The sequence below is a fragment of the Sorex fumeus genome, unplaced genomic scaffold (genome assembly GCF_029834395.1).
Source record: "Sorex fumeus unplaced genomic scaffold, SorFum_2.1 ptg000143l, whole genome shotgun sequence".
Classification (NCBI taxonomy): Eukaryota; Metazoa; Chordata; class Mammalia; order Eulipotyphla; family Soricidae; genus Sorex; species Sorex fumeus.
In genome coordinates, this window is record NW_026606200.1 from 330,220 (window position 1) to 357,246 (window position 27,027).

Consider the following 27,027-nt stretch of genomic DNA (forward strand, 5'->3'; position numbering starts at 1 on the left):
GAAATACCATGAAGTACACTTATAGACTTATAAATTTTTGTGCTTGGGTTTCAGTTATACAATGATCAAGTACCCATCCCTCCACCAGTGCCCATCCTCCCCCACCACGGGTCCTAGCATCCCTCCCACCCACCCCCACCCCCGTCCCACCCTGCCGCTGTGGCAGGGCATTCCCCCTTGTTCTCTCTCTCTTCTTTTGGGTACTGTGTTTTGCCAGAGAGGCATTGAGTGGCAATCATGTTTGGTCTATAGACCACTTTTAGCATGTCTCTCCCACCCTGGGAGGGTCTTCACAACACCCTTTATTTGGTGCTCTCTTCTCTATCTGAGCTTCCTTCTCACCTAGCACATATGGCTGGCCTTCAAGTCATGGAGCTAAATTCCTGGTACTAATCTGAGCCCTTCCTGGGTGTTAGTCTCCCGTTTTGTTGCTTTATGTTCCCCAGATGAATGCAATCTTTCTGTGTCTATCCCGCTCTTTCTGACTCATTTCGCTTAACATGATACTTTCCATGTAGTACCACTTGTATGTAAATTTCATAACTTCATCTTTTCTAACAGCTACATAGTACTCCATTGTGTAAATGTACCAAAGTTTCTTTAACCAGTCATCTGTTCTCGGGGCACTCAGGTTTTTTTCCAGATTCTGGCTATTGTAAAGAGTGCTGCAATGAACAAACAATTGCAGATGTCACTTCGACTATACCTTTTTGCCTCTCTGGGATATATTCCCAGGAGTGCTATAGCTGGGTCAAATGGGAGATCAAATTCTAGTTTTTTGAGAATCGTCCATGCTGTTTTCCAAAAGGGTTGGACCAGCCTGCATTCCCACCAGCAGTGAAGGAGGGTCCCTTTCTCGCCACATCCACGCCAGCACCTGTTGCTTTTGTTCTTGTGGATGTGGGCCAGTCTCTGTGGTGTGAAATGATATCTCATTGTTGTTTTGATCTGCATCTCTCTGATGATTAGTGATGTACAGCATTTTCTCATGTGCCTTTTTGCCATTTGGATTTCTTCTTTGCGAAAGTTTCTGTTCATTTCCTCGCCCCATTTTTTGATAGGGTTGGGTGATTTCTTCTTGTGTAGTTTAACCAGTACCTTGTATATCCTTGATATCAACCCCTTGTCGGATGTGTATTTGGTGAATATTCTTTCCCATTCTGTCTAAGTTTAATATTTTGAGGGTCTAAAGGAACTTCTTTCCTAGATATATCAACAGCTGTAGTTCTCTCTCCAGACTTTGGTAAAACACTAATTTGGACAATGAATTTAGGATCAAAATGCAGAGGAAGAGATATTTATTGGATTTCCATACTGAAAATTCTGCTTTTCCAGTGGAGGTGAGAATTAAGAGAAGATATTGAAATATTTAATCATGATCTAATTCTAGTGATTTTCATCAGAAAGCTAGCAATGCAAAAGAAAAATAACGAAAGGAACAAAGATTGGTCTTTACTTAGGAATGATCTTTAAAGTTAAGGAATAAATATTCTTATAACATTATATGGGTGCTGGTTTGACAAGATAGAGCTGAAAAAATAAGGAATCTTAGAAAATCGACTTATAACAAAGTGAAGTTTCAAAACACAGTTGATTTTGGTCGGGAGAGTATTGTGAGAGATAAAACCTGAATTAAATAACCTAAAAATCATGAAGGTGGCAGAGATATTCTACAACGTCAAAAATCAGAAAAATACAATGTCTATGCAGGAAAGTTCAATTAAATGTATTATGAAAGACTTTGCCCTTCCATTTTTTAAAATGCTTTATTCCAGATACCAAGAACTATTCCTTTGGACAGGGGTAAAAATTCAACACCCGTTGTTGAATCTGTCACATTCCTACTGGTAAGGGGAGAGCACACATTCCCTGACAGTTAAAAATACACTGCTTATTCTTCTCTTCTGAGACCAGCTGGCCCTGAAGTCAGACAGCTCTCTGAAATAGAAAAGAGGAATGTTTGTTCGAAATCTTTCGAGTCAGGGAGCCCGGGGTAGCTCTCCCAACCATATGAGTCCATCAAACTCCTCAGCCCTGTGTCATTTCACCGTTTTGGCTATTATCCACACTTCCCTCAACTTTTAACTAAAAGTATAGAATAACACCATACATTCTAATTTCCTTGCCTTCCACCTTGCAAACATGTCCAAGACAGGAAATTTTATAGGTCAGTCACTCATCTAAAAAAAAATCTGGAAAGGAAAATAGAAACAGGTTCTTAAAAATCTGTTCTGACTTCATGGAGTAAATTTTAAAACATTTGACTAATATCCTTTTGATGATTTTTTTCATTGTATTGAATAATAATCCAGGGCTTATATTAGTCTCCCATCCCTCACACTAAGAGATCAGAATCTTTTTCTTTGGATGGTTGGGACTTTTTGGATCATACCGGTGGTGCTCAGGAGTTACTTCAACTCTCTACTCAGGAATTACTCCTGGGAGTGCTCAGGGAAGCATATAGGATGCTGGGGGTTCAAATCTGGTCCAGCAGCATGTAAAGCAAACACCGTGCCTGCTATGTTATCACTCCACCTCCATTCCCCCAGGATTTTGTAACGCAGAATCTCGGCAGTGGATTTCAATGAAATACTTTTATCATATTTTTTATTGTTTTATTTACTAAAGTTTAAGATATGCTCCTAAAGATGTCAAGTTTTGAGAAGGTAGCAGAAATTTTCTCAGGTTGCACATGATCTGGTCAACAAAATTCAGTAAGTGGTAAATTATATTTTTCTCTCTGATTCATTTTCTCGCATGCTACTTTATTCCATAGTTATGGATTTCACAGTTGGGCATTTAGACTTTTTTATAAATAAGAAAATTGAGGGTCCAAAAAATTAAACATCTTACTGTGGGTCATAAAGTTACTAAGAACTGTATCTAACCTGGTGTGAGATGGAGATATGGAATGTACCTTATCCTCTAACTTTATTTATTTTTTTATTTTTATTTTTTTATTGTTTTGCTTTTTTGGGTCACACCCAGCGATACACAGGCGTTACTTCTGACTCTGCACTCAGGAATCACCCCTGGTGGTGCTCAGGGGACCATATGGGATGGTGGGAATCGAACCTGGGTTGGCCGCATGCGAGGCAAACGCCCTACCCACTGTGCTATTGCTCCAGCCCCCTTATCCTCTAACTTTAGAGTACATTTGATGGCCTGTAGGGTTCAGCATAGTGACAATAATTAAACCAATATTATTATTTCTAAATGGTCATGACCAAAAAGTTATGTAAATGTGTATTTATGTAAAGGGTATTGACAAGACTATTGTGCAGTTAGTGAAAACTGTTGTGCAGATTAATTTTGGGGATATGACAGTTCCGACAATTACAGGGGTTGGATTTTCTGGAGATAGGAGGAACATATCTTTCATATTCTACTGAGTTGAACCAAGAAGTATTAGCATTATGTTCCTTTCTACTTTTGACAATATGTGATATTTATTGCCATTTCTAAATATTAAATTTTAATTTCATTTTGGGTTATTTTTAGTCTATGCTTATTCATATACTTTTCTGTTGATTCATTTTATTGGGATATCATAGTCTGTAATGCCATTGGAGTCATTTTACAGTTGCAGTTTCAAGATTCCCACTTTGTGATACTATGATCTCTGCCCCTCACAATTCCTCCAGACTCCACAGTTTCCAGTTCTATTCATCCTGGTTCACAGTTGCTTGTATAAGGTATTGTCTAATCCCTTTCTCTCTTTCTCTCTTTCTCTTTTTCTTTTTCCTTTTCTTTCTCTTTCTTTATTTTTTTCTTTCTCTTTCTCCCTTTCTTTTTCTCCCTCCCTTCCTTCCTTCCTTTCTTTCTTTCTTTCTTTCTTTCTTTCTTTCTTTCTCTCTTTCATTCCTTACTTTTCTTGCCCTCATTCTTTTCTTCCTTCCTTCTTTCTTTCTTTCTTTCTTTCTTTCTTTCTTTCTTTCTTCTTCCTTTCCTTTCTGCATACTGATTTATTTTTAAATGGAGTATTTATAAAAGTCATCAATGCAATTTATGATAACACAATCAAGTAATTTTATACAAAAATATCAATCCAAGTCTCATAAATAGTTGTCAACAATTAGAAACATAGTTATAATAGGATAGTGAGAAAATGTTGCAGCCATTATAACGAAGAATTATAGAGCCCCGACAAGAGAGGATGTTAGATAAGTAATATAAGGAAATACTGTTGTCATGGTCTTCCTAAAACATGAATAATTTTTTTCCATACACTATAAGTCATATTTCTTGAAACATGACTTTCCAATGTTTTCTGAGTTAGTGAATGAGCTACTACTCTATATATATTTGATATTAATGAATGACATAATCAGTTTTAAAATAATCAAATCTACCTGGTAAATTCAGGTGATTGCCTAGGCTTAAGTATTTATATGTATGACTATTAATCATCCATTAATTATTTGATTAAAATTTGATTTATAATTAATTTTCATTTCTTTATCCTGTTTCACTGTCATTATTATTGTCCTAGTCACTGTAGGTCCTCCTTTCAGATTTTTCAAAAGTTCCCGAGCTTTCATGTTTATGACTGCAGTCATTCTAGTGCCCTTCAATCTATTCTAGTGCCCATTGACTCTTCGGTTCCACTGTGACCATGCCTGTTCGCCCGTCCTGTCCACAACAAAATCAATCCATGACTACCTGTGTTCTTGGGATAGGAATACATCTAAAATCTAGCTTTCTTCAAAGTTGCTGCCATGTCTGGTATTTTGTTTGTTTGTTTTGTTTCTGTAGTTTTATGTCTCAAGCTGACCATTCAGCTTCCCTGCATCTGGATAGTTAGTCTCTCCTGCCACAGGGACTTGGCACGTCCCATTTTCTCTCCCTGGGATATTTTTAACCCTTTGACAACTAGTCAACGTCTGCTCCACTCATAAAATTACAGAGAATCTTGGCTGGGTTTAGTTTTTTTTTCTTCTGAGCTCCAATAATATTGTTATCCTTTCACCAAATGTTTGTAGAACAGCTTGTCTAGATGTGACTGAGGACCCTCATGTTTGAGATCATGTCCCCATCACTCTTGAAACTCCATGAGATCTAAATGCCTCTCCTTTCCCACCAGCCTTCCCTCGCTTTCTTCCTTTCCTTCACCTATCGTTTTCCTTTCTTCACTCTCTTTCTGCTTACTTACCTGTTTGTTCATTCATCCCTCTATCTCTATAACTCTAGAAGGAACTCATTCTTACATGGAAAGATTAATGATAATTTGAATTTTCTCATTTGTTCCTTGTTCAAATTTTCTTCAGTACATGAAAGAAGAAAATCAAAGAAAACAAGCACTTCTATAGTACTGGAAGTGGAAACTACTTAACATTCCCATAAGAAATTGAGCTATTTTAAAAATATGAATAAAAGTGTTTATTTAGAGAGCTTTGTCAATGTATTTCCAATAGTAAATAAAAAAGAATCTTACATGTTTATTTAACATGCCAAAAACTAGAAAAATGAATGGGAAGGAGATGATTTGTCAAGGTAATTTTCAAAAGTACTACTGGATCAAAATGTTTTGACCTAACCCTTGTTCTTTAAGGTATTTTCATGCTGAAAGTTGCTAATAGTATTTTTCACTTAACAAAAGCTATTTTCACTCATTGCCACACAACCTTTTTTTTCTAGAATATGACATTCACAATATTATCTGTCAAAGAGATTTGATGAAAGAAGGTTTCTTTTAACATCAAGAATTTCAGAAGCTTTATTCAGATTTTTAAAAAATAAATGTAATTATACATTTTAACTGTTGGGAAAGTTAAGCTCTGAAACTATGTCAAACAAGTGGTAAACATCAAGTCAATGTATTGCTTATTTCTTTAGGCACTTTTACTGAAGCACTATTAAATGTCAATTTTCTACTTTGAAAAGCATCAAGGGAGAGAAATATTAACTGTGAGGTATAAAAAGGAAATGCAGATTGTGGAGTATAGTGATGGGCACTGGAGCAAATAAGACCTAACCTTACAAAGCAGCCTAGAAGTGAAGTCTCACAAGAGGGAGTATCTGGCCAAAGGTGGCAAGAACAGGGTGTCAGCACGCACTGGGTGTTCAAACTTGAACCTCACTCAACCTCTTAGTCACATGCGCCCAAGACACAGAAACTGTCACATATGTTTACCAGGTCATCCTAACCACAGCATCTAGCCTTGATTGGGATTGGATCAGGGCAAAACAGAGAAGAAAAGGAAATAGGCCAATAATGCTGAACTTTGTGTGATTGGACCTTCCTGTAAGCCGAGAGCCTCTCTAAAAGATGTGTATATTTGGCAATAAAGTAAACAGCCATCTGTTGCTCCCGGAGGGTGTTTCTCTGCGTGCCCATCATCCTTCGCCCCACAACTGCTCGGACCCGATGTACAATGTGTCCAGGCACCTTGGGGAAAAACTGTTCCCCCAACAAAAGATCTGGCCAGACCCATGGTACAGTAAGTAGAGCTCTTGCCTTTCAGGCGATCTACTGAGGTTAGAATCTGGCATCCATCTTGTCCCCTGAGGACACCAGGAGTCAACCCTGAGCTCAGAGCCAGGCGTGCCCTGAGCACTGCTGGATGTAGCTCCCTGCCGTCAAAATTCCAAACAGGGAATGATGTCTAAGATTCAAAAAATTCCTATTTCCTGAATATCATGAAGTCCCTTTTAAGCCCTTTTAATTATGTGAAAGCCATCATTATGTCTTGCTTATGTCCAATGCTGCAAGAAATTTTCCTAATACATTTGAAGAAAAGTGCCAGAAAGAAGTAAAGTGATAAGCATAATACTGTATCAGTAAACCGTACTATAAATCACAGGACCTAAGGGGAGGGGGGAGAAGAAAGATGCCTATCTCCAGGGCATTGCATGCCTGAAAATCAGTCGTGAATAACTGTAATTCACAGTGATTAAAAAAAAATAAAAGTCTTTGTAAAGTATATGATGATGGGCCCTGTGTCCTAACCTCTGTACTATATCTCCACTATTTTACAAAAGAAATATTCTTTAGAATAAATATTCTAGGCTTTGTGGCCAGGTGATCTGTTTTATAAATATTCTTTAGAATAACTATTCTAGGCTGTGTGGGCCATGTGATCTATTTTATTATCACCGTTTCTATGACTGTAGCTGTAGAAGGCAATGCTTACATGAATAGGCATTAATATGCACCATTAAAACTTTATTTACAAAAAAAAAAACCTGGATTTATCCTGGAAGCTGTAATTTAACAACCCATCATGCATGAGACTTTTACCTCATTGGTTCAAGAAGCCTTCTTCAGGTCTGGCCATCATGTCCCTGTTTCAGAGAGAAAGAGGGGCTGAGTGATTTCCAGCTGGACTCTTCTGAGCGTTCTTGGAACATGCTGAGGTTACAGCTACGTCAGGTCTGTCAGTCCAAAGTCACTCACCTGGCCACATGCCTTTGCAGGGAGTTTGGGGCATGCAGGCCTTACTGTGAACCAGATACCCTAAGGAAGGGATTTTATTGCTGAAAGGAACTTAGTGGGGAAACTAGCAGTATGTAAAGCTGGCGCTGTTGGCATACAGAAATGCCTCATTTTATCCCATTTCCCTCGCAGAGAACGTTTTTCTGCCTCTTCCGGTGAGAGCAACCCCAGGCCTGTAGAGAGCGCTGCATCCATCGCCAACCCAGCACTAACATGTTACCCGCTGGGTTTGTGCAAGACTAGTGGTTGCTGGTGCAAGACCTGATTCTCATCACACACACCCCTCTTTGGAAAACAAAAGCATAAGCAGAGAACGAACATGGACCCATCACAATTTTCAGTTCTTGCTAGGCAGAACCAGTGAAGGGACTCACTTTTTGCACCCCACATCCAGCCCAGAGCGGAATGAACTGGTAGTTCATTGTTCTGCATTCTCCTGTCCCGCACTCTTCTCTGACAGTGCAGTTCCGTGTTCTCTGAGCTTTCAGACCTGACACCCTGGCCATACAAACAGGCTTCCTGGGGACCGTGTTTGTCAATGAATGAGCATCTTTTGTGGGCCCTGACTGTGGTTGCCTTAGCAACAATGTTCCAGTAGAAATGGACTTTCCTAATGTATTCGGTTTAAGGAAATTCTGGAAAAAAAAGTGCATCCAAATATTTGTTCTGGGTACAGTTTTGAGCCTGGTGACTGTCCGTTTACATAGTTGCCTCCTTCTTCCACCAGTTCCCTCTGGAGATGTCTCTCTCAGCCTCTTCTCTTCCTTTTTGCTTTCCTTCCCCCTCCTCCCTCCCTCCCTCTCCCCTCCCTCCTTCTTTCCTCCCATCTTCTCCCTTCCCCTCTTTCTCTTCCTGTTCTTGAAGCGAGATAGTTTTTATTGAAACATATTTAGAAAGATGTTAGGAAAGGGAAAGGGAAAGAAGAAAGTGTATGATCCACAGGAAACACAGACTTCTCCGGAGTGTTATCAAGCCAGATAAGAAACAGAGCGATAGCACAGTGGTAGGGTGTTTGCCTTGCACGCAGCCAACATGGCCGACCCGACTTTGATTCCTCTGCCCCTCTCGGAGAGCCCAGCAAGCTACTGAGAGTATCTCGCCCACAGGGCAGGGCCTGGCAAGCTGCCCGTGATGTATTCGATATGCCAAACACAGTAACAACAAAGTCTCCAATGGAGACGTTACTGGCCCCGCTCGAGCAAATCGATGAACAATGGGAGGACAGTGACAGTGACAAGAAACAGACAGCAAGTGAGATCTGTGTTCAAGGGAGACCACAGACGTGAAGAAGAGTCTCTCAGCTCTCTCTTCACGAGAACTTCCCTCTGCCTTTGTTTCTGTAACTACCAGTGTGTGCTTCCAAATTCCTGCTTCTGTCCCACCTTGAGACCCTGGGAACGTGACCCTGTTTTGAATGATTATACCCCAATAGAATCATTGTCATAGTCCTTTATTTTCAAGTTTTATCTGTCTTCCATATTTATGTAGTATGTGATAGAGTTCTACTGTACATCATATATTTACACTGGATAAGGGTAGAGTCTCGTATCACTGTATCATTGTCATCCTGTTGTTCATAGATTTCCTCGAGCGGGCACCATTAACATCTCCATTCATCCTAGCCCTGATATTTTAGCAGTCTTTCTTTACTCATCCTTCCCAATGGTGCCACATTGGAGGCTCTTTCAGGGTCAGGGGAATTAGACTCATTACTGTTACTGTTTTTGGCATATTGAAAACGTGACAGGGAGGTTGCCAGACTCTGCCATGTGGACAGGATACTCTCGGTAGCTTGCTGGGTTCTTCAAGAGGGAGAACTAGACTATTAGAGGTCACGTGGCCACAAATGCGGCCATGTGCTTCTGGGAGCTTTGTTTATAGTCTCTGGATCTTGGCCGTCGATGGTATTTCATGGTGCTGGGGGGCAATTTGTGGATGGGACTACCTAGTTACTGGAAAATGGAGGATCTGGGTGAAAGAAGCCCAGTCCCCCTCAGAGCAGGCTTGGAGATCTCAGCCCTGGGTTGCGCACCCCTGGGTTCCTCTGCCGGTTCCTTCATTCATGTGGTTCAATGGAGCATGTGGAGAGTGACCTTGAGCATGGCTTTAGCTGGGTTCCGGAGGTCTTCAGCTGTCATCACTCTGCTTGGGGTGGGGAGAAAAACTCAACCCACCCCCCTCCAAGGGGCCCAGGTGAAGACAGCCAGGCGTGGGGGCAGGAGGCTCTGATTTTTACTAGGAGATTCTAGTAAAACTTCTAATCCATAAAAAGTTCTATTTGTTACAACTCAGTCTTTTGCCTTTTTTTGCACATTAGTCTGTTCTGAAGGTGTAGGAACACATTTGGGGACCACAGTTTCCCGTCCGTCCTTCTAAGGTTACCACTTGGCAATCATGACTTATTAGCTGCTTTTGTTGCGAATACAAAATTAGTATTTGTTTTCAAGCTTATAAATTTGGGATTCTCTACCCATTCAGGTGGCCAGTGTAAACAGGCTCACCTATCTTAAGTTATTTTTACTTTTATCTCAGTCTGCAGGCTGATTAGTCCTCAACAATGCTCAAGTCTCTCACAAAGACTTTACTAAAGACAACAGGAAGGAGGCAGCCCACATTAGCATCTGAATATGTGCAAACATTTATCTAAACAATGAGTCACAGTTGTTATCCAGTCTGACTTCTAAGAAACAATGTTTGACACAATGACCAAATATTTAAGTAGGAAGGGCCCAATCTGTGGGATTTACAATAACTCAGACATCAGATCTCTGTGCCTTTGCACAATGTGTAGAACCTTATTTTTAAATGTGGTGCCAAATATGGTATTTGAGTGGATTAAACTCAGCTCTGAATGATGGGCAGACAGCAGTGAACAAGACAGATTTTTTTCGTCTATCAAAGAGAAAGTAAACTTTTCATGACCTTTGTAGGACTCCAGGTCTCAGAGAGCCAAATTTCTTCCAGGTCTCAGTGGAATGCTGAGTATCTATTTGCCTTGTGGAGGCAAAAGGCATTTTTTTTTTAGATTTTTTATTTTATAAAGTAGTTCACAATGGGCTGGAGTGAGAGCACAGCAGTAGGGTGTTTGCCTTGCACGCGGCCAGCCCGGCCGACCTGGATTCGATTCCTCTGGTCCTCTCTGAGAACCTGGCAAGCTACCAAGAGTATCTCACCCACACAGCAAAGCCTGGCAAGCTCCCCATGACGTATTCGATATGCCAAACACCGTAACAATAAGTCTCACAATGGAGACATTACTGGGCCCGCTCAAGCAAATCCATGAACAGGCAGACAGTGCTACTGTCCACTTCACAATATTTGATTACATTTAATATTCAAACACCAATCCCACCCCCATTACATCTTCCCACCACCATATTTCGGGTGTTTCCATCCCGAACGCCAGCTCCTGCCCCAAAGCAAAACAGAAATCATTTTTTTTTATTGCTTGTTATGAAAAGCCACTGAAAATATTCATAAAAAGAGTTTCCTTAGAGGAAATAGTATGAATATTGTTGTATTTCACCCAGGGGCCAACTCTAATTTTCTACCCAAACTTCAGGTGCTATCAACAAAAGTGAGAGGCTGCCCTTTTATTTAGGCCCATTCTGCTGAGGAATCCCTCAGACTTGACTGGGATTTGCATGCTTTCCATGGCCACATTAGCTGCAAGGGGCATATAGCAATTAAATGCCCAATTCATTCTCTCTAAGCAAAAGGTAGAGAGTAAATATAAAATAATAATAATAATAATAATTAGTGGCCACTAGAACAACTCTTATATAATATTAAATAGTTGATACTAAGATTTGTATTCATATCTGTATATGTCAGATTAACTTAATTAATTGGCATCCAAATTTACTATTTGCTTGTTGGAAGGACTATGACAATCTGCTCCAGTTACCTAAGGATCTTGGGTTTGATAGAAATATTTGGTGGATTCATCTGTTTTCCAAGCATTTGATTTTTTCCCATCCTAGCCTCACTGTTTTCTAAGATATGATTTAGAAAAGAGAAATGTAATTGTTTTTACTAAATGTAATACAATATGTTCTAGTTATATGTTTGCACGATGTCATCTCAAATCATATTTGTATTTCCCACTAATAAACAAATTTAATAAATGTCCTACTCTTAAATGAGGAAAGTAAAATTATTTGATTCTTTCCCAAAGCACTAGATTTTACCAAAATTAATATTGCTATCATCTAGAAGCTTTTATCTTTAGCTCCAAAGTGATTGCAAACATTTCTTTAGTTTGTATGTAGTGGAATAGAAAAAAAGGAGAAATGCAATTTTTTTATGGAGAACTGGGAGTTAAGAGCTAGAACCACTATCAAGATTTAGAAAAGTATCTTTAGCTGAAAACAAGAGAGGTCTCAAGAAGGCAACTAAACTTACGCTCTGAGAAAGTAGAAACCACCATTTATTTTGTTCCTTCTACTATTCCAGAATATATTCCAGTGCCTGGATTATGGAAAGTGCTCATTAAACATCTGTTCACCAAATTAATGAGGGTAATTATCATTAAAAATTACTCCATTAGAAAATTATATATTTTTCTATAATACAAAATATGCATATTTTAAACATGTTTGTTCTGTTGTTACTAAAATCTATACAAATACACCATGTTGTAGAAAATATAATCCATTCAGTCACATAATATTTTTTCTCTTATCATTATACTAAAGAATGATTTCTAGGGAGACATGATTTGCCCTTTGATTCTAAAGGTAAAAGTTGTAACTTAGTATTTTTTCTTATACTCTATTTTTTCTAGTTTTTTATATAAGAATTTATATAGAAGCAAATAAATATATTTATTAAATATTTATATATTTATATATAAATTTATATTTATATATTTATATATTGTATGTTTTTAGATTGCATTTTCCTTTGGAAATTTGTCCTTAATAATTTCTCATTAATGTCAAAGGGTAAAATATTTAAAATCTTAAAGTGTTGAGTAGCAAACTTTTAAAGATATTGATTTCCCATCAGTGTAAACAATTTTCTAAACAAAAACCACTTCAGTCTCCATTTCCATTGCTTGAAATAACAGCAATACCAGGAAGAGAAGCTGCCTCCTGAAAAATGCTGTAGGTGGCTAAGACGGGACTGTAAAGATGCTTCACATCATTAAAGCACCCTCTCAAAGTTGTTTTAGAGAAATGGCATTAGAGTGTTTCAAACAAGTCATTGTAACTGAGTCACAGACTTATAAAGTGTTTGTCATTGAGTATTCCTGAATGGCATTGCTTATTTCATTATGCCAAAACTATCTTTAGGCTCGAAAGCAGAGAGATTTAATTAATTGACATCTACACAGACCCTAGCTAGGTGAATGGGTCCAAATCTATGGCCTAGAATTGGTGCTCAGAGCACTTTTATGAGAGTTTTTTTCTGTCAAACATAAATAGTTGTGAGACAAAGAGAGAACAGTCATAAGAATAGTGTTTCAATTGATCACCAATTCACCATGAAAGACGGGTTACCCAGATTGGGGACCCTTGTAGCTACAAATCTTTATGTTTAATTCATTTTGTTTTGGTTTCCACAAGGACATTTATTAGTTTTCTACTTGCTGTGGTGATCCCATTCCCCTTCCTGCCTTGAAAGGAACAGGATTCCTCTGGGTCCCTCTGTTCTCTTCTAAATCATAAGTTATGATTTATGACCCACTCATCTTTGCCCAGTTCTCAAAACGGGTCACTTACCCTGCCCTGCCTCCAGGGTACCAGTTCAGTATCCTCTTTATGCTCCAACTGTTCCACTGGGTGGCTGTTGAGATCAACGGTGCATCTGAATAAAACATCCCTAAGCAAAAAGTAACAATATTAAGATTACATGAAGATCATGTGATAAATACCAGGTTGTTCACTCCATGGCTTAGAGGCCAGCTGCAAACTCCAGGGGTGAAGGCAGCTCAGATAGAAAAGGGAGCACCAAATAAGGGTGCTGGGAAGATCTGCCCAGGATGGGAGATGCCTGCTGAAAGTAATCTATGGACCAGACATGATTGCCACCCATTGTCTCTTCTGCAGATCACAGCACCCAAAAGGAGAGATAGAACAAAAGGGAGTGCCCTGATACAGAGGCAGGGTGGGATGGGGGTTGGGGGGTGGGAAGGATAGTGGGATTGGTGGGGGTGGAGAATGGGCACCGGTGGTGGGATGGGTACTCAATCATTGCATAACTGAAACCCAAGCAAGCACAACAACTTGTAAATCTACAACTGTGCCTCATGGTGTTTCACTAATAAAAAAAAATAAAAATTTAAAAATTAAAAAAAAAAAGATTACATGAAGATCAGAAGCTACAATTTTGTCTCTTCCCAGACCAGCTTCTAGGTACTTAGGAAATTGGATTTTCTGATTAGATTTGGATTTTCGTTTTGTTTTGCATTTTATTTTAGGCACCGTGATTGACAACATTGGTAATGGAAGGGTTTCATGTAAAAAACATGCCAATACTTCACCCTCCACCAGAGCTCCATACTCCATGTCCCAGTGTCAACACCCCCTACCCCTAGTGCCCCCTAATGCCACTACAGCGATATGGTCCCTATTAACTATTTAGCCTTAGGTATTCTTCCTACTCCTCATTTGCATCTCCAGTACAATAATGAAGTATCTTGGCAGGTTTAGACTTCTAGATTGAGGGGAGACATGCCGATGTTTTCTTCCTCTTATAAAGAATTCAATAAGGAAATAGAATACCGATTTGTTATTGCTACCTAAATATTAATTTGATGTCAACTAGGTAAGTTCAGGTTCTTCATATGAACAGTGAAAGTGAAAATGAAGCCAGTGAAATTTTTCAGCTATCTTATCTGTTAGAAGTTACAGAATACATGATCTGTTCATAGAAGTGAAGCAGATATAACCTGTAATTCATTCTTTTTTTAAATTCACAGACATTATTTTTTTTTAATTTTTATTAGTGAAACACCATGAGGTACAGTTGTAAACTTACAAATTTTTCTCCTTGGGTTTCAGTTATACAATGATCAAGTACTCATCCCTCCACCAGTGCCCAATTTCTACGACCACCAGTCCGAGAATCCCTCCCACTTCCTATTCCCCCCCCCCCCCCCCCCGCATCTCACCCTGCCTCTGTGGCAGGGCATTTCCTTTTGTTCTCTCTCTCCTTTTGGGTGTTGTGGTTTGCAAAAGAGGCATTGAGTGGCAATCACATTTGTTCTATAGTCTACTTTCAGCATGCTTCTCCCATCCTGGGAGGATCCTCCCAACACCCTTTATTTGGTGCTCCCTTCTCTATCCGAGCTCCCTTTTCCCCTAGCATGTGTGGCTGGCCTCCAAGCCATGGAACAAAATTCCTGGTACTAATCTCGGCCAGTCTTGGGTGTTAGTCTCCGATTTTGTTACGTTATGTTCCCTAGATGAATGAAATCTTTCTATGTCTATCCCTCTCATTCTGACTCATTTCTTAACATGATACTTTCCATGTAGTACCACTTTTATGTAAATTTCATGACTTCATCTATTCTAACAGCTACATAGTACTCCATTGTGTAAATATACCAAAGTTTCTTTAACCAGTCATCTGTTCTTGGGCTCTCAGGTTTTTTTCCCAGATTCTGGCTATTGTAAAGAGTGCTGCAATGAACAAACAAGTGCAGATGTCACTTCAACTATACATTTTTGCCTCTCGGGATATATTCCCAAGAGTGGTATAGCTAGGTCAAATGGGAGCTCAATTTCTAATTTTTTGAGAATCATTCATACTGTTTTCCAAAAGGATTGAAACAGTCAGCATTCCCAAAAGTAGTGAAGGAGTGTCCCTTTCTCGCCACATTCGTGCCAGCACTGGTTGCTTTTGTTCTTTTGGATGTGGGTCAGTCTCCGTGGTGTGAAATGATATCTCATTGTTGTTTTGATCTGCATCTCCCTGATGATTAATGATGTAGAGAATTTTCTCATTTGCCTTTTAGCCATTCAAATTTCTTCTTTGAGAAAGTTTCTGTTCATTGGAGTGTTAAAATGGAGTGTATGTTCCATTTCTTTGAAGAATGTCATGGGTATCGTAATAGGGATCGCGTTGAATTTGTACAGTGCTTTGGAAAGTATTGCCATTTTGACAATGTTAATTCTCCCCTTCCATGAACAGGGGATTTTTTTTCCATTTCCTTGTGTCCTCTTTTATTTCTTGAAGTAGCATTTTGTAGTTTTCTTTGTACAGGTCCTTTAATTCCTTAGTTAAGCTGATTCCTAGGTACTTGATTTTCTGGGGCACAATTGTGAACGGGATTGTTTTCTTCATGTCAATTTCTTCTCTTTCACTATGTGCATATAGGAAAACCAAGGACTTTTGGGTATTGATTTTATAGCCTGCAACTTTACTATACAATTCTTGTTTCTAGGAGTTTCTTGGTAGAGGTTTTAGGGATCTCTAAGTATAGTATCATATCATCTGCAAATAGTGAGAGCTTGATTTCTTCCTTTTCTATCTGGATGCCCTTAATATCTTTATCTTGCCTAATCTCTATTGCAAGTACTTCCAGTAGTATATTGAACAGTAGTGGAGAGAGTGGACATCCTTGTCTGGTCCCTGATCTTAAGGGGAAGGCTCTCAGTTTTTCCCCATCAAGGATGATGCTTGCTGTAGGCTTGTAGTAGATGACTTTAACTATATTGAGGAAATTCCCCTCTATCCCCATTTTGGCGAGGGTTTTCATCATAAACGGGTGCTGGATCTTGTCAAACGCTTTCTCTGCTTCTATTGATATGATCATATGATTTTTTATCTTTTCTTTTGTTGATATGATGGATTATGTAGATTTATTTTAAAATGTTAAACCATCCTTGCATCCCCGGGATAAATCCCACTTGGTCATGGTGTATGATCTTTTTGATGAGATGTTGAATTCTATTTTCTAGTATTTTGTTGAGAATCTTTGCATCCGTGTTCATCAGGGATATTGGTCTGTAGTTTTCTTTTCTTGTGGTGTCTTTGTTTCCTTTTGGTATTAGAGAGATATGAGCTTCATAGAAACTGTTTGAGAGAGCTTCCTTTTCTTCAATTTCCTGGAAAAGCTTGAGAAGAACTGGCAATAAGTCCTTTTTAAATGTTTGGGAAAATTCGCTAGTGAATCCACTGGACCTGGGCTTTTGTTTTTCGGAAAACTTTTGATTACCGTTTCAATTTCCTTGATGTTAACAGGTCTATTCAGGTACTTGATATCTTCTTGATTCAGCTTTGGGAGATGATAGAACTCCAGGAATTTATCCATTTCTTCTAGCTTCTCTTGTTTCATGGCATACAGACTTTCAAAGTAGTCTCTGATGATCTTTTAAATTTTTTTGGTTTCTGTTGTGATGCCCCCATTCTTATTTCTGATTCAGTTTGTTAGGGTTCTCTCTCTCTCTTTTTCTTTGTGAGTGTTGCTAGTGGTTTATCTATCTTATTTATTTTCTCAAAGGACCAGCTCTTGGTTTCATTGATCTTTCAGATTGTTTCTTTGCTTTCCATGTCATTGATTTCTGCTCTAAGTTTTATGATCTCTTTCCTTCTGCCTGATTTGGACTCCTTCTGTTGATCCTTTTCTAAGATCTTGAACTGTGAAGTCAAGTTGTTTAGGTGCATACTTTCTTCCATCCTGAGATATGTTTGCAGAGCTATAAATTTTCCCCTTAATACGGCTTTAGCTGCATCCCATAAGTTCTGCTAGCTTGTGTCTTTATTCTCAATTGTTTCCAGGTACCGTTTGATTTCGTCCTTGACTTCCTTCCTGATCCACTCATTGTTCAGCATTGAGTTGTTTAATTTCCAGGTGTTTGATTTGGTTCTCCGTGTCTGTGTGTGATTCACTTCTATTCTCAGTGCATCATGGTCTGAAAAGATGTTGATATTATTTCTATCTTTCTGATTCTATTGAGGTATGTTTTGTGGCCTTGAACATGGTCTATTTTGGAAAATGTTCCATGCGCACTCACAGATATTATTTTACAAAAGCATGTACCAGTGATAACTTGGGAATTAATCTCTCTCTTTTGGTATAACTTTTATTTCTGCAACCATGTAGATGCATTTTCATTTATTTATAATGGTTTTAAATAATGAAGCAATATTACTGTTTTATGCAAGCACATTCAATGCTGTACTTTGAAGGATAATTTCTATAGCTTGTTAATTTACTGTTTTAGTCATTTAAAAGGGCTGGAGTGATAGCACAGATATCACAGCGGGTAGGGTGTTTGCCTTGACCGTAGCCAACCTGGGTTCAATTCCTTCACCCCTCTCGGAGATCCTGGCAAGCTACTGAGAGTATCTCATCTGCACAGCAGAGCCTGGCAAGCTCCCCGTGGCATATTCAATATGCCAAAAACAGTAACAACAAGTCTCACAATGGAGATGTTATTGGGCCCGCTCGAGCAAATCGATGAACAACGGGAGGCCAGTGCTATAGGACAGTGTTACAGCCATTTAAATATGTGGCTCAGAACCACTAAATAACTCACCTTGTTGTGCCTTTCATGTTCAGAAGTTTTTTTCACCCCAAATGGAAACTCAGTTCTGCACTACTCAATACTCATTTCCTCCAGCCGCTACTTGGCTCTTTCACTTTCTGTCTCTCAGTACCTCCTCCAAGAGAAATCATATTTGACCATTGTGTCTGACTTATTTTACTGATAATATTCTTTTCAAGTTTCATACATGTTTTTCTAGATTTAGTGAATTAAAAAAATAAGTATTGTAATAACTGAGTAGTGTCTTATTGTTTTATGCATTGCACATACATTTGTATGTGCATACATTCAAATGAACAATATCACAAAAAAAAAAAACAAATCATCCTGTTAATCGTCGATTGCCTCGAGCAGACCCCAGTAACGTCTCCTTCATCCTAGCCCTGAGATTATATTCAAGGCTCTTTAGGAGAATGAGACCCATCCTTGTTACTGGTATTTGACATATTGGGTACGCCACGGGGAGTTTGCCAGACTCTGCCGTGTGGGCAGGTTACATTCGGTAGCCTGCCAGTTTGTCCAAAGTAGCAGAACAATATATGGACAAAGAACAATATATGGACAATAAACACTTTTCACTGTTTTACTTTTGTGGATACAACCTGTACAGCCAACATACAAGTTCCTTGAGTACATGTTTTCACTTCCTTGGTGTCCAAACCCAGACATAAAATTGCTATGTCAGAGTTAATACTGATTTATTTCCTTATTTTAAATTGAACTGATTTACAGGAATATATACACTTAAGACATTACCACACCAAAGTAGCCTTCATCTGGACCCCTCTACCATTATCCATAAAACCCTCCCCAGACCTTCACCCCATTACATTGCTAACCAGATCACCTCAGTTGTTTTGTCAGAGATAGATAGTGCCTAATTTTCATTAGGCATTATCTATCATTCAGCTTTGTTTCTTAGTACCACAATTTAGTTGGTTCAATCAGCATTTGTCTTTATCTTGACTTATCTACTTTATCAACTTTTCTGTCAATGGGTACTTGAATGATTTCCAAAGAGTGGTTACTGTAAATAGTACTGCATCAAATACCAAGGAGTACATGTTTTTGAATTGAGAATTAGGTGTACTTAGGATAGGTATCCTTGAGTAGAATTGCTGAATAATTCAGTCATCACACTTATAAATTTTTGAGAAAATTCCCATCTTTTTTTCTTTTATTTTTACCATAGAGGCTGAACCACTTTACATTTCCACTGACAGTGAATGAGGATTTCTTCTCCTCACATCCCAACTAGAATTTATTTCTGAACTTTTTGGTATGGACCACTACTAGGAAGTGATATTTAATTCAAACATATTTATTTGAATTTCCTGTACAAGTGTTGTAAATGAGTTTTTTATGTGCCTTTTGACAACCTGTGTGCTTTCTTTGAAAAAGCGTCTATCTTTTATGTACGGTTTTGATCCACATTATGGATTCTGTTATTAATGAGTTTTCTGAGTTCCTTGTGTGTGTTAGCTTGTATGTGTGGTGTCTCAATAGTTTATTGAGAGATATCTTTTTGTCTTAGTGATAGTAATACTTACAATGAAAAAGTTTATCTTTAGTTTGACTTATTCCTATTTGTGAATTTACCCATGTTTTCCTTGCCAATGAACCCAAATCACAGAAGATACCTCCAAAGTCAATATCATGGAGTGTTTACATATGTGTTCTTATTTGCATTTCATGCACTCAGGTCTAAGATATAGCTTCACAATTATACATAAATAAAATCACAAAACATACACAGTTGCACCAGTGTCTTTTTCTCTGTACCAGAAACTATTCTTACTTCTCCATCGTAAGCCTATTAGGATAGGCCTATTAGGTGATTGTTATTATTATGACCATTTAACACAGGTAAAATTTATGCCTCAAGATAGGGAATTTGCCTGAGCATCTAAATTAACTGAGTCCAGATTTGAACTGGGTTTGTCTGATTTTTATACTAACCTCCTAGATTGCAGATATTTAATCGTGATGTTATGGACTACTTTCCAGGTTGAATTATAATCACCACTTTTAATGTTCTACAAAATATTACATTTAAATTAAATTATGTAAATAGAACCTAATAGAAAGGGATGAAGAGGTGGATGAGCTGTACTTTAGATACTTTTGTAATATAGAGAACATTTTCTGTCTTTATTTCACTGCTCTGCCTGATTTGCAATGGAAAACGTGTATAACTGAAGTTTTCTCATGTTATGTGTAAGAATGAGATAAATACATTAAAAGATCTGTGATGATGGGACTTCAGTGAAAAACTCTCTTTCTCCTTTAAAGTTCTTTTTTATTGTCTCTGCAAGAATGCTTGAATTTCTCATACCATCCACCGGTTGAAGTTGAAGAATTAAAAGCAGTTAAAAAATACTAATGCTGTCCTAAAAGGTTGATACATTAAGTCATTATCAGCCCATCAACACCTTAGCAGGCATTAGTTGATGAGAAAGAAGTGATCTTGAGGGAATTAACTGTGAGAAAAATATCAGAGAATCTAGCAGACCTGAGGGAACTGGAGCTTTTGAAAAATAACTAGAGACAGTTTTGAGGCAGGGGTGGGGACTTGGGGGTGGCAGTCAAGTCCTTTGGAACCAAAATAATGAGGATTTCTCATGATGAGAAGAACATGATGCATCTCAACAAAGTATTTTAAAGAAGCAAGATGGACTATTGCTCTCCATTCTCTGCCATAATTTTTCCAAAAGGAAAACTGGGAAAAGAAAATCCGTGCTCAGTGAAAGAGTGTGGAATCTCAACTTGAGGAAGAAAGGAAGAGCTCTTGGCAAAGAATGCAGAAGAGAGCTCTAAACTGTAATATCAATAAAGTGTGTGACATCTGCAACTATTACACAGGAATGAGGGTTTTTGTAACTGAGACCCAAAGCACTTGATCAAAGACAGCACCCAACTGCCTTTATCTCCCTGAATGCAGGGATCAAGATTATTGGTCACTGATCCTGCAGAAAAAGACAAATTCTACCCACCCTGTCTCCATGGCAACCTGACTTTAACCTTTACAAAAATAAAACTGATTAATTAATACAAAGATGAGTAACACTTAGTCATGGATAGAGCAACCAAATCATACCCAATTAGAAATAGACCAACTAGCAGCTCTTAAAGTTTTGTAAGACTGACTATGATACACTCCTTCATAAACTATTGCTATCAAAATTTTTATACCTATGACCTTGTGTAGTTATTTTTCTTTACTTACCTTCATCTCAAAGTGTATGCTTTGTTAGTCATGACGAAGGCTGTGGATATGAGTGAGTGGCTGTGTAAGTGTGTGAGGTAGGAAGAGGTGTGATCATAGCGTTGATAATGATCAACCAGTAATCAGAGACATTAGTACGATTTTTTCATCCATTTTCTAGCTCTGTTTTCTTCTCTCTGTTTGAAAGTTATGGGCTGGAGTGATAGCACAGAGGTAGGGCGTTTGCCTTGCGTGCAGCCAGGGAGGCAGAGCCAGGTTCAATTCCTCCACCCCACTTGTAGATCCCAGCAAGCTACCGAGAGTACTTTGCCCGCACGACAAAGCCTGGTAAGCTACCTGTGACGTATTCAATATGCCAAATACAGTAACAACAAGTCTCAAAATGGAGACATTACTGATTAATTAATACAAAGACGTTATTGATTAATTAATAAAAATTCGCTCAAGCAAATTCATGAACAATGGGAGGACAGTGACAGTGACAGTTTGAAAGTTGAAAAGTGGTCAAGAACATAAAATTTGGGCCAGAGAGGGTAGCACAGCAGGTAAAGTGTTTGTCTTGCACGTGGTTGACCCATTCTATCCCCAGCACCTGATATGGTCCCCTAAGCACTGCCAGGAGTGATCCCTGAATGCAGAGTCAATAGTAATCCCTGATCACCGGTGGGTGTGGCCCCCAAACAAACACAGAAGACAGTAATTCCCTTTGCCTTTTCATTTGGCTTGTGTCTTTTAAAATCAGGGCCAACTGGGAAATCAAGGGAACTTACCCAGCAATTTAAAACTCCAGATTTTGCCATCACAGGATTTGCCCAAGTTTTTGTTGAATTCAAAAAGTGCAGTGTCTCGTCTCTTCACCTAGCCCTTCTGTCAAACAAAACCTCTGAGCCAAGTGGTGATCTTCTGCACTGACTTGACTAATAATTTTCAGTGTGCACGTGCGTGAGAAAGTTCTCCAACAATTACCGCTTGTCATTGAAAGGCCTTTGATATGTCAACCATAACTCTTTTGCTTTATTTCTCTATATTTCACAGAGGAATTAGATCATCTGATATTGTTCCTTTTCCCTCTGACTGATTTCATTTAACATAATGTCCTCCACTTCCATCCACATTGCAGTGAATTGCCATCTCTTTGTGTGGACAGTCCTGAATAACAAACCTCTCTCTCTCTCTCTCTCTCTCTCTTTCTCTCTCTTTCTCTTTCTAACACACACATATACACACTCTCTCCTTGAATTGCTCTCTCTCTCTCTCATTTTCTTTTTGGGCTGAGTCATGATCCTGAGTACTTATCCTGAACACAGAGTGAGAAGTAATCCCTGAGCACTGCTGAGTATGATCCCCAAATCAAAAGATTAAAAAGATTCAAAAGCATTCATCACAGTCTCTAGAAGTAGAAAAGGTGAAAACATATTTTTTTAATTTTTGAAAGAAAAAAGGATAATAAAATAATATTTTATGTTTTAATTTATTTTGGAAGGCGATGGCTACTTCACATGGCATTTGGGAAACCCATACATTTTGGTATGGCTTGAAATCATACAGTTCGCTGTGCAGTGTTCCTCATTCATTTATATTTCCTTGTGCTGATACAGGGCTGGGGCAATAGCAGTGGGTAGGGCTGAATTCACTAACAGTCCTTGGACATGGCTAACCCAGGTTTGATTCCTCCACCCCTCTCGGAGAACCCGGCAAGCTACCGAGAGTATCTTGCCCTCATGGCACAGTCTGGAAAGCTACCTGTGACATATTCAATATGCCAAAAACAGTAACAACAAGTCTCACAGTTTGTTGTGAGAAGTTACTGGTGCCCACTCGAGCATATTGATGAACAACGGGAGGACAGTTCTACAGTGCTACAGTTGACCACCAGATAACTCCCAGGCCATCCCTTAAACTGACCCATTCTTCACGATAACAGCCTAGATTCAGAGTCCATTACTGCACATTTTCACATTTACTTCTAAGGGGCTGCATTCTAGGTCATCCTACCACATCTAATAATAAAAGTGATGTAATAGTAACAAGGACAAAAAAGCTTCTTTATGTCTGAAATACATTCTTTTTTCAGAAAATGGAAACTGTAACATGACTGGCCTGGAAAAATCCTGATGGGTTTGTTTCAGTTCCTTTTTCTGTAGACAAGACTAGAAGTGATTGATCTGCCCAGCGTGAAGGTCCAGTAGATAATTCTGGAGGAAAGGATTAGCAGAGGGGGAAGCGAGGAGCCCAGAGAGATAACAAGGCTAATGCCCTCTTGGCTGTGGCTACTCACTGTGATCACAAACTTTCCAGCAGGTCTAACCAACTGAATGAAATCCTGCCCATCAATAGATATTTGTACATGGGGGAAGGGAAAGGATTCATTTTATATCCATCTTAATGCTGGTAAAACAGATGTGCGTATGAACTTTGCTTATAAATGGATAGACATGGAGAGTAACGTGCAAGGTGAAGTGAGTCAGAAAGAGAGGGACAGACATAGAAGGACTGCACTCATCTGTGGAGTATAAAACAACATAACATGAGGCTGACACCTAAGGATAGTAGATACACGGGACAGCTAGATTGCTCCATAGCTGGAAGCCTGCCTCATGAGCAAAGGGGTGAAGGCAGCTGGAATAGAGAAGGGATCACTAAGAAAAGGGTGGCTGGAGGCATCAGTGGGGATGGTAGATGTGTGCAGAAAGTAGATAAAGGACCAAACAGGATAATCTCTAAGTGTCTATATTGCAAAACATAATGCCCCAAAGTAGAGAGAGATTATGTGGAATCATGTCTGCCATGGAGGCAGGGGGAAGGTGGGAAAGGGGGGGGGTATACCGGGGATATTGGTGGTGGGGTGGATGTGCACTGGTGGAGGGATGGGTGTTTGATTATTGTGTGATTGTAACCTAAAACATGAAAGCTTGTCACTAACTCATGGTGATTCAATAGAATAAAAAAAAAGAAAAAACGGATGTGCCTTGCAATGCCCGTACAGGCACACATTTTATGCCATAATGCATACTATTTCTAGAAAGATAGCATTTTTTTCAACATTTGTTATACCAAACATTCTTTTGATCTCACTTTATTTCCAAAATAATCCCATAATATACCACTGAGACATGTTCCCTGTTCTATAAATGACAAAATTGAAGCATAAAGAATTGAAGGGTCCTACTTAAGCTTACAGAAGTAGTAAGACTTGGAGCAAGAATTAATACTCCCTTATATTAGCAGACACTTGATTTATAGCTGATAAATTTAACTAGCTTGAGAGGCATCATGTGTTATAGTGAATTGGCTTATAAGTATATTCATCAGCTCTTGTTCTGAGGTAGGAAAGTTTCATAAATACTAGCTTACAATCAAGGACCCATGCTGAGTTTTATGCCTCTGACAGAATAACCTAGAAATCTATTGTCGCATCATGCTATTATCAGTGCTAGTAAAAACTTTGATTTCTGCTTTTCTCATTTATACAGCAAACAAAAGGAATTGCCTTAGGAAAGCGATTGGCCTGTCATTTGAGTATTATGAGAAATTGCACATAATTAACATTTCATTTTTCGTAAGTTGCTAATTAGGTGATTCTCTGAGATTCCAAAGGATTAATGTTTTGGCTTCCAGCTTGGAAGTAACAAAAAGAATCCACTATCATAGAGAAAACAGAATCATCAGGAGTTCTTGAATGTCTAAGGAAAATAAATGATTGAACAAAAGGATGGCAATGAGGGATTTGAGTCTGAAGATTTACAGAGAAACCAAGACTGGTGGAATGTTAGGATCAAAGGAGTGAAATTTAAAAAATAAATTATTTAGCTGAGGGTGACATTTTTCTTTGTAATATTTATTTTCCTTGGATATCAAGCCTAACATCTCAGTTGTGTCATGATGCTATAAATTCCACAAATTGAATTACTCCACTTCCATATTACGCAATTAAGCCCTATTGTTCCCTATATGAAACTTAACATTTTATAACTTAAAGGTCATTGTGATACAAATGGGAGATGGGAAAAATAAAAATTAACAGCTGGATCCCATCATATAAGTCAGAAAAGAAGTAAAGGATGAATGGCAGTGTTAAGAGAATAATGCTGTGGATGAGGATAATGTAATAAACAAATACATTGGGAGAGAATCCAATCCTATGTTATGTTTCTTGGATTTTTTTGCTTGAATCTAAAATTGCTGTGAATATATAGATATTGTACATAGACATGGAATTTAGTTTATTTGATATGGCTTTGTCTCCCGAGTGAAGAAAAAGTTCAGAAAACATAATAGCTCTAGAACTTTCAACTATTTTATTAATGATTAAGATGATTTTATTGGACTTTATATGCAAGGAAAATTTGAGGTTTTAGCCCGGCAAGCTACTGAGAGTATTTGATATGCCAGACACAGTAACAACAAAGTCTCCAATGGAGACGTTACTGGGCCTGCTCGAGCAAATCGACGATCAACGGGAGGGCCTTTACCTTTACCTTTACCTATTTTTAGTAATATAACAATCTTATTAGTTTTATTCACATTTCTAAAGCTTAGCATTGTGCTTTGTTTCATTTTTAAATTGTTCACACAAATGTACATGCTTAGCATAAGGGAATTTTTATGTCCATTCTATAAAAGTGGAGTTAGGCATAAAGCAATACAATTCCTTGAAAGACCTTTGGGTTCTTGGGTTTAATTTTTTCATTTGTTTGTTTTTTTTTTTTAACCACAACTTTCAGTTTTCAGAGTTTGCTCTTGGCTTTTCATGCAGGGATCACTTCTGGTATTCTGGGGTACCATGTGGAGTGCTGTGGATCAAACTCTGGTTTAGCCACGTGCAAAGCAAGCATCTTACCCTTTGTATTATTTCTCCAACCCTGGGCTGATTCTTTGAAGTTACTCATTCCACCAGCGTACAGATGAACATTTTTTCATCATTGTATACTGATGAAAATTGTTAGATAATTCCTGCAGAATTTAGGAATGGATCACGATCACGATCATCCTGTTGTTCGTCGATTGCCTCGAGCAGGCCCCAGTAACGCCTATTCATCCTAGCCCTGAGATTTTTAAAAATGCCACATTCAAGGCTCTTTCAGGGTTAGGAGAATGAGACCCATCATTGTTACTGGTATTTGGCATATTGGGTACGCCACGGGGAGTTTGCCAGATTCTGCCTTGTGAGCAGGTTACATTCGGTGGCCTGCCAGGTTGTCCAAAATAAGAATGAGATAATAAGATGTCCGGGAGCTGGGTTTCATAGTCTCTGGGTCTTGGCCATTGATGGGATTACACAGTGCTAGGGGTCAGATGGTGGATGTGACCCCTGCCTACTGGAAGACGGAAGATCTGGCTGGAGGATGCTCAGCCCCAATCCGAGCAGGCTTGGAGATCTCAACCCCGGGACCCGCGTGCCTTTGTTCCTCTGCTGGTACCTTCATGCATGTGGTTCATTAACTGGTTAAACTGGTACAAAAAAATCTCTTACTGAAATCATAGAACAGATTGGGAGAGGCTGGAGGCAGAGAACAGATCAAAATTCAGGATTCTAAGTATGTTGTTTTTCCCTTCTATGTTGGTCAGTGCTAAGACTCTGCTCCCTCAGTTTTGATATCAAAGTACTAGTTGTCTCTTAAATATGGATTCAGACTGTGTCACCACTAGTAATATCACTCGTTGCCCCCCAGAACTCTATGAAAATGTTTATTGGGGTTGAAGAATATGTGAAACTTCTCTGTGAATTTTATAATGAATTTGGGAAAACATTATGTGTAAATAAATGCTATGCTGGAACAGTAGAGATAGCACAAAGGCTTAAGGTCCGACCTTGCATCTGGCTAAACATGATTCAACCCCCAGCACCAAATAGTCTCCCAAAAATC

At 38.7% G+C, this 27,027-nt stretch overlaps 1 protein-coding gene across 1 annotated transcript in view; it reads left to right on the forward strand.

Moving 5' to 3' along the window:
* The window catches only part of CNTNAP2 (contactin associated protein 2), a gene marked incomplete at its 5' end in the record, with an annotated part of 1,346,219 nt that overhangs the window by 271,592 nt on the left and 1,047,600 nt on the right, over window positions 1-27,027 (forward strand). The gene's annotated exons all lie outside the window — the stretch shown is intronic.